The sequence below is a fragment of the Pyxicephalus adspersus genome, chromosome 2 (genome assembly GCF_032062135.1).
Source record: "Pyxicephalus adspersus chromosome 2, UCB_Pads_2.0, whole genome shotgun sequence".
In the NCBI taxonomy this organism is placed as follows: domain Eukaryota; kingdom Metazoa; phylum Chordata; class Amphibia; order Anura; family Pyxicephalidae; genus Pyxicephalus; species Pyxicephalus adspersus.
In genome coordinates, this window is record NC_092859.1 from 46,754,525 (window position 1) to 46,763,952 (window position 9,428).

Genomic DNA, 9,428 nt, shown 5'->3' on the forward strand with positions numbered 1-9,428 from the left:
GTTGATGTTAAACAAAATAGGTAGCCGTGGTTGTGTTCTTCCTTGCAAAAATGCAGCTGGCTATTATGTTGAACCTCTGGATTCAGTAAATGTTCAGTCACTAGACACACTTTCTTTCTTACACAAGGTAAGTATGGTTAAAGGATGAATAATGGGTCATTAACGATCTGCTTTTACTAGGTCGGTGACTAACTATTGAAGGAAAAGGACCAGCATGACAACTAGCACTTTCAATAGATTAGCAAAGGCAGCTTTTGTGTTTTCCCCATGAGAAGATCCTCAATTGTTCATTTCAATCCTCTTTTATAGAAATAATAAAATCACAAACTACACCATCCAATTTTTCATATTCTAAGGCATTTATGTGTAGACAGTGACATCTTGTGGTCATTTTTGTCATATCTACTGTTAATGTTTACACTCGTATGGAGTCTCCTTTTCATCGACTTAATGTCTAATAATTGAAAATTAATTGTATATCATTCATTCACTGGATATTTATTGTACCAACAATGTTTGGCTAAGCAGAAAAAAAATGGAAAGTCAAACTTATATTTTAAAGACAAACTTTATATTTTAATAAGAAGTAAGACAAAGTTTCTACTGTTTTTTTTATTATGCATGGAATTAAACAAATGTATTTTTCTTTTTTTTTTACTATTTATTTAGATATATAAGGTAAATATTTATATGTTATGTACTCCTAACGTCAATAAAAACGCAAAATAAAGGTGAACCTACAATATACTCCATAATGCCGCTTAAAGTTGGTTAATTTTGCAATAACCAACATTCATTTTGCAAAAAGATTATAAAACTGTACACATATATTAATAGTTAAAGCTTGAAAGTAAAGGTTCATTAGCAAGAATGAATAGTAGTTAAAGCTTGAAAGTAAAGGTTCATTAGTAAGAATTACTGTTAAGAAAAAATAGGACTTGGTGCTGTACAAATTTGAGACAGCAGGTGGCAGTAAAATTCTAAGAGTAAAAGAATGTATTTAAAAAAATACTATACTTAAATACTAATTACTATAATGAAAAAAATAATTAAAAAGTAAAAGTGACCTGTGTAGACAAACATAAAAATTGGGTATGACCATGCATTTCAGGCTTTAAATATTTGGTATCTATTTACGCAATGCAGTTTATAAAAGAAACAAAAAACACAAGGAATCGTGTTCTACTGGTGTGCACTAAAATAATTGTGCATTGCATAAATAAATATTACATTTATTCTGCATGTTCTCTGATTTCAGAGTATGTAATATGTGGAAGGGCTTAAGTAATAGCTTTGAAAATGTGTGTTTTTATGTGTTCAAACAATAAAAAAATAATCCAGTAGGGAAGCAGGTGATCTAAACTGGAGATCTATTTTCGTGTACAGTATATGGTGTTGGAATATCACACTATAAAATGATAGGCCACTATATTGTTGTATGAGATACAGCAAAAACCCCTTTCATCAGTGCTAGAATAAGCAATACAAAAATAAAACCTAAATTCCTGTATACAGTATACTGTTTATAGCTATTATTCATTGCTACTATAAAAAGTGACATACGACTACAAAAGAGTTGACATACCTAATACCCACCAGGGGGCAAAAAATTAGGCAATAGTTTAAATGGCTAGAATCATTTAGCATAAACAAAGGATCTATAAATTCCTTAGCTTAAAAATGTGAATACACTTTTTTAAATTAATGGCTGTGACAGATTTATAAGCAAATGATGACGGAACTAGAATAAATAAACCAGCTAGCATGCCAGACTTATACTCAAGTGTTCAATACATTTCAAATACTGAATATAAAATAGAAGACATATACATAGTCATAGACAACAAAAATGATACCCAGATGCAGAGGAGCAATGTTGTGCAATTGCAAATAGCTGAGTTTGTTTTGGTCATTAAAGAGTTACAAGATGTTGCAGAAGAGCTCAGTTCTTAAGATCACCCACAACCTCAGCTGTGTTTAGCAAAAGATTTCTTCTGTAAGTCATGCAAACCGCCCCCATCCATCAAGCCTCCGTCCTGCACACGAGCAAGCAGTTTCGAAAGCCCGTTCGTATCTAGGAGGCATCCATTTGTGGGGTGTCCTTACCTCTGGGACTACCTGTATATATATATATATATATATATATATATATATATATACATATACACACACACACTAACCTAATAAATGGAAATAAAAAAATAAAAATAAAAAGATAATATTATATAAAATCAATTACAATTTTTATTAGTATACAACAAAACCCGGAAAATTGTTTATGCAGATAAAAACAAGGTTTGCAAGGTAGCAAAAGGTGCAATTTATCCACACACAAGATCAATAGGTGATTTTTTTCTGATCAAAAGGATTACAGCAAAACACTTTCATATGTGTACAATATTTACCAGACCAAAGTGGATCATTTAGAAGAAGTTCATTGGTAGGATTTACATACCCTTTAAAGTTCTTAAATCCACTTTTACCTTCCCATCTGCATTTAGGACCGACCGCAAGCACAGCCTGTACAAAGAGAACAGAAGTATGTACGAAGCTGGTATGGAAGGTGTAAGTGTACATCAGTGTAGGTCTGAAGGCATGAGGGGTGAATTCAAGGATTTGTGTAAAAGTATAGTTGTTTCCAGAAAGTTGTTCCTAACCACCACAAATAATCAAACATATTTATCCAAGATTAAAAACTGGCAGATTGCCAATTTACTTGTGACAGAGAGAAGCAGAGCTAATGAAAAAAATAAATAAAACTGATCGGTTTCAAATTTAGGAATTGGTAACACAGTGACTGCAGCTACAGGGGTCAGAAGGGGTCAAAGTTTATTTACTGCTTGTTAAGAATATGTAAATATCTGAATGTTCATAAGCTGCATGCATGTCCCACCTTCCACTTTAATATAGCATCTAAAGTTGGTCTGCCATAGACTCCCACCAGCCAACAAGTTAAGATGGAACACACAGAGCCTGATTTATCAAAGCTTTCCAAGTCTGGAGAGGATACACCATCATTGGAGAACCTGGGTGATCCAGCAAACCTTTAACCACCTGGGCGTTACACTGATGTCTAGATTTCTGTACCAAAAGCGTTACACTGTTTTTCATGAAATTTTTTTTTTTACATTTTAGACCTGTAAGTTACAGAAATATGTCCGAACAAGGGTCTAGTAGATATCATGAATATAAAAAAAGTTTGAAAGACACAATCATGTAAAAAAAAAATGTACTTTTAATAAAATCCTATCCTATTTTTTTTTTGCATAGAAATTTTTGTTTATATTGTGGGCTTGTAATTCTTAGGATTAACTCGCGGGTATGATAATTATATTTATTTATTATATTAAAATCATAAATTATAATATAATACATAAATTTAAATAATAATTTAAAACAATAATGAAATAATAGACAACAATGTAATCTTAAAATAAAAATGTACTTTTATTTTTTTTTTCATGTTGTGTGGTGTTTTTGTACTGTAAAAACCATTTAAAAGCGGATTACATTGTAATCTGCTTTTAAATTTCCCTCCCTGACACACCCCCATACATCACCAATCACATCACCCGGAAGATGACTCATCCTCCGAGTGATGTTAGGGGGGGATTTCCCTGCCCAGCTCACACAGACACAGACAGAGACGCTGGAGGCTGCTGCTGCTGGCATCTCCGGAGAGATGCACAGCACAATGCAGGATTTCTGCATTGTGCTATACATTTTACTGCAGATGCCAGCAGCAATAGCAAATCTTTTATTGCTGCAAGAGGAGCTGCGGACACTGGGTAAGTATTTCCTTTCAGTTGTAATCCGATTGTCATACAATGTATGACAATCGAATTGCAATATAACATTTGTTTACATTTAACCACCTGGTGAGAAAAACTCGGGGTTAACCATAATTGCAAAAGTTTTTACCCCGAGCATGCTCGGGCTTAACGGCCAGGTGGTTAATGGATTTCTAAAAAAATATTTGCTATTAGTTGACAAATGTTTGCACGGTGGCTCAGAGGTAGCACTCTTGCTATTGTAGCGCTCGGTCCCAAGTTCGAATCTGGGTCAGGACAGTATCTGCATGGAGTTTGCAGGTTCTCCCCGTGTCTGTGTGGGTTTCCTCCCACAACACGCAGTAAGGTTAATTGGCTTCCCCCCTGACCTTAGACTACATTAATGACATATGACTATGGTAGGGACATTCAGGTTGCTCACTTAAGTTTTTTTATACAATTAAAGCAGCCCATGTAAGGCTGCATACAAAGAATTATTTTTCAAATGTCCTTGGTATTTAAAGATTTATGACCTGGCAACGTTTAAACAGCCAATGTGCCATAGTATATTTGTTATGTTTTTCAGTGCTTTCCGAATATTAAACTAAGTTCTCAGTGAAATTGTCACTGAACTTTCAAATGAACAAAAAGATATATTAGTTGTCATTGAAAATCCTAGATGCACTTCTGCGCATTTGGCCGAGTTGTTTTTCATAATGATTAATACAGAGATTCATGAACAACCAATAACATGAGTTATGAAATTATTGTCCTACCACTTAAATTATTCTGTATGGCTTCTGTGACACTTGTTCAATGTTATAGGTTACCTAAAGTGTACCTGTAGTGCTATAGAAAACAATATGCCACTAAACAAGTAGGTATGGTTAGCAGACTGTTTTTTTTTTTTTTTCATGATAGATATCCGATATAATAATTTAGGTGCATATCAAAGAAAAATTTATAATAATGTAAAAAATAAGAAGACAAAACAAAATTTATATTGTAGAAAAGTGAATATTTCTATATTTCCTCTATTTCTCCTGGAAAAGAAGATAAAGAGCCTGGATAAGGCTGTAAAATAAATAGGATTGTGCTATAGATTTGCTCTTTAGCTCTTTATGTGGGATCCAGGAAAGGGTGAGCCTGATGCTCTATCCCTTTTCCAGGCCAAAAAGTGAGGATGGCTCTTGAACACCAGGCCAATGATAATAAAAGGGTATGCGTCTTTGAAACAAGGGGGAGTAGGAACCTGAGGTTGGGAACCTGTGCAACCTTTAAGCTGCGTACACACTTCCAATTTTTATCGTTGGAAATGAACGACGAACGATCGATTGGGCAAAAATCGTTCGTAAAAAAAGTAACCAACGACGCCAACGAACGAGGATAGTCGTTGGAAATAAACGACCGGACCGGCGGATCGGATTGGACGACGATCGTTGACCATCTATCGTGTGTACGGTCGTTCATTGATCGTCCATGGTCTGAGCATGAGCGGTGAACGAACGTTCGCTCACTTCCTGTGGTGCACGTCACTTCCTGTATCGTTCAAACGATCGCATCTATAGAGTGTACAATATCTGCGAAGGATCGTGTACTTATCTGTATGTACAGGATCGGTGCTATACGATCGTTCGCAGATATCGTGCAGGATCGTTCGTCGTTCGTTTACCAATGATAATAATTGGAAGTGTGTACGTAGCTTTATTTTGAGAGATTTCCCAAAGTGTAGGTCTGAACTATGTATATATAAATTTTTTTTTTTTTTTTTAAATGTCACATTTTAAGGTAAATATGTAATTTCTCTTAGTATCTTATCTAACAGTACCTGTTGATTGGGACTATTGCATTTAGTTTTTTATTTTTTCATGCCACAATCTAGAGAACAAATGTAAACTTTAATTGTAAAAATGGACTTCAATTATTTTCACATTTACTTATAAAAATATTAATATTTATTTTCTGTGTTACTAATTATAACTATCTGGAAATATTGGCTTATGGTATCCATAAGGACAGTGTGAAATAAACTAGTAATAGTTAGTAAGAATAAACTATATGTGTACTTGTGATGTTGAAGACATTTCATTGCTTATCAAAGCCATTTCATTTTTAAAAAGAGTTAGAAAAATACCCCAAAGCTACTTCACCAGACACAAATTCCCTATTCTTTCGCTGTAATCTTAACTCTAAAAAGTTCCTGCTCAGAAGGCAAGTAGCTTTGCCCCAGAACTCCTATACCCTGATACTTAAGTAAGCAAGGGATGGCAGCTGGTCAAGGATTGACAACCATTTCACACAAAGGCAGATATCCAACACAAAGGCAGATATCCATATGAAACCGAATCATAAACTGAGAGCAGCCCAGAGGGGGAAGAAACAGGTCAAACAAAGGCAAGCAAAAGATAAAGTTCAAAGTCATAGGTTCAAGATGAGAATATTGGGTCTAGGCTTAGGCTTAGTCTAGGCTCCAGTCAACTGAAAATCCAAACAAGTCAGAAACAGGTCAGATATTAAAAATCTAGAAAACACACTCTACAGCAGTTAGACAATTACTAAAGCTACTATGGTCAGATGCAAATTTGTATCATTCTTTGGTTAATCAAGAGTCACATGATGTAGAGTCAGCTGGGGTCAAAGGAGAGAGATCCATCTCTGGAAATGTGCGCAACCACTGCCACTGGGGAGAGGGGTGGCATGGCGACACTAGAGATAAGAAGAGACTGCTGGAATCTACCTCCATCCATCGCATAAGGAAACAATGACTGCCATCAAGACCTTGGGATCACATGCTTGAATGTATGAAATGTTTAAATGGAATTACATCTTTTAAAAATGCTGGTTTCTTTTTGGTATAGATGGTCACTTTTTCATCTCTTGCAAACCAGTATTCTTCCCTGTCTAAAAGATGCCCCTTGATGACCGATTGTCAGTGGCATCACATATATAGTTACACTAGCAAGTATCTAACTACTTTCATGTCAACCTTAGCAGGCAACAGTACGTCATATTCAGATTTTGTCAACAAAGTAGAAGAGACAACAGTCTTTTTCATTTTCATTTGTATGCAACAGAAAATATTATTGCTGAAGCTGTATACCAGTACCACCAGATAAAAGTACCATTTTTACAGAAGAAAAATTGCTGTGTTATGGGATTCCTAATATCTGCCATTTTACCTAACTTGTAGTTTAAAGACAGCAACATCTTTCAAAAAAAAATTATACCTTTAACTGTGTATATCAGCTTATAGAAGGCAGGCTTTACTTATTTCAATCTGTAAAAATATTCTTTTCACAGATCCTCCACCTATATTTTCCAAGTATAGCTGTACATGGTCCTAATGAAGGGCTGGTGTAGCCAACCTCTGCATGCATACAAAAGTTCTAAAGAAAAAAAAGTTTGTATAAACTCAGTAATATTTATTTGCTAATGTGCGTTTTTATTTAATGAGGCTGGGAATAGGCTTGGAAAGAGTATATTAACTATATTGTTATAGCTACATAACATTTGTCACCTTCTACTCTCTCAGAGGTCAGTCTACCTGTATTGTAACTTACCAAAAAAACAGGGGTTCAGGGCTTGAGTATTAACCTAATCCTAAATGCAGCCATAACTTAATTTAGTTGGGGATAAAGAGAGGCTCTTAATAGGTGAGGAAAAGATAGAAAACGTCTCTAAAAGGGACACAAAAGCTATCACAATCCAGCGGATGGTATTATTCTTTTTACTCATCCTAAAGCTAAAGAGAAAAAAAAAAGTTTGACTTTGGCTTTGATAAAAAAATAATGTATCACTGTGTATATTATGCAAATATTATTTTTCATTATTTTCATAATGCATTTACTCATAATGAATATACACATGCTTTTGGACTGTGCTTTTCTCTTTAATGTATTTTTAAATAATTTGAGGAATACAATTTCTGGAAATTTTGAATTCTAGAAAGTGATACCATAATGAGAAATGCCCATGACAATTCCTAAAGTCTCTTTGCTATCATTTACCTCCAGGACACTGACACAGAACACTATAGCAACAATACTCCCTAGATATACTTACTAAATTTTCTTGCATACCCATCCGAGTTATAGTCAATGCACACTGCTAGGATACAAAAGGAGAAAAAGGAAACAATCAGGGAACAAACCAGTAATCATGTACAAGGTGTAAGCTGCTCACATACATTAATGTATTGAAACAACATGTACTGTTGAGAAAGTAAAAGAGGCGCATAAAGAAGCACCTCCGCTTCTGTCTTGATCGCCGCAGCTTGGTTACTCTAAAAATAGCCTTCAATTCAGGTTAATATTGGATGTTCATCACACTTGGAAATTTAAGTTTGATGAGCAGTTGCGCTAATAGCACATGAGATAAAAAGTTGATCTGATAACTAGTGTGGGTCGAATAGCTCACTTATCGATTCGTCAGCTATTCGCTCGAATAGAGCAAAATTATTCGGGTGGTCAAATGTCAAAGTCGAACACCATTAAAGTCAATCGGAGGATTGTGTAGAGCTTCTACAGCCTCCAAACAGATGTAAAAAGATACATAAAAAGATACATAACACTATTACATACCCCTGTACTTCACATGAATCTTAAAAAGCACCTGTCACATCAATATTAGGCTAAAGCTAGGTACACACTTTCAATAATTATTGTTAGAAAACGAACGATTACGACCGATCAACAATTATGCACGATTATACTTGAACAATCATATTGTGCTCAATTCTGTACATGCTGTAACAATATGATCGTGTCCACACGCTAGATACAATCGTTTGAACGATGCAGGGAGGGACATGTAAAGGAGAAAGTGTACCGCAGAAACATGCACGATCACTGAACGACCATACACACGATAGATAGTGAAAGATCATCGGCCAATTAGATCTGTCGTGGTGGTCGTTCATTTCCAACGACAATCCTCGTTCGTCAGCGTCGTTGGTCACTTTTTTTTGGCCAATCGGTTGTTCATCGATCATTCGCCGGTCGTTTCTAATGATAATTATTGGACGTGTGTACACAGCTTTAGTCTACACGGACTGTTTCCCCAGCGTTTAAGGCTTAGACTACACGGACTGTTTCCCCAGCCTTTAACCTGAGGCTTTTAAAGCCCATGTTTGAAGTCCCAATGCATTCCAATGGGCTAATCTACACCAGGATGTTTCCTTCAGGCACGTTCTTGAGCGTTATCTTAAACGTCGCTTGCAATGTTTAAAAAATTTAAACACTGGATAAACGCGGGAAAAAACTCAATGGAGGCTTTTTCAAGCGTTTTTAAGATTTTATAAAAGCTTTCATTGAAAACAATGGGGGCTTTTATAAACGTTTTTAGCAGGACTTTGGAATATGGAAGCCCTCTTTAATAAGGAGACTCCCAGATCTCCACCACCCCACCCTGGGGAATGAGTACAGGGGTACATAAAACCCCTTACTCATCCCCTGAAAGGGTTAAAATATATGTAAAAAATAGGACAAGGCTTTAATGTTAAATTATTTTATTAAATGTGTGTGTGTGTTTGTGTAACTAAAACTTTTTTTTTTTACAGGTTATCCCAATGACAGGATGATTTCCAGGGCAGCAAAGAACACAGCCCTGGTAATCCTCCTGAAAGTGAGGGATCGCAGGGCACTAGGGGTTAAATGAGGA

The 9,428-nt window shown here is 35.5% G+C and overlaps 1 long non-coding RNA gene across 1 annotated transcript in view; it reads right to left on the reverse strand.

Moving 5' to 3' along the window:
• Positions 1–2,297: 2,297 nt before the first annotated feature.
• The window catches only part of LOC140325039 (uncharacterized), a 13,971-nt gene continuing 6,840 nt past the window's right edge, over positions 2,298–9,428 (reverse strand). The window contains exons 3-4 of the long non-coding RNA XR_011919634.1: positions 7,833–7,877; positions 2,298–2,520 (exon numbers count right to left, since the gene is read on the reverse strand). This is a non-coding gene — a long non-coding RNA (uncharacterized lncRNA). The remainder of the gene's footprint in view (positions 2,521–7,832; positions 7,878–9,428) is intronic.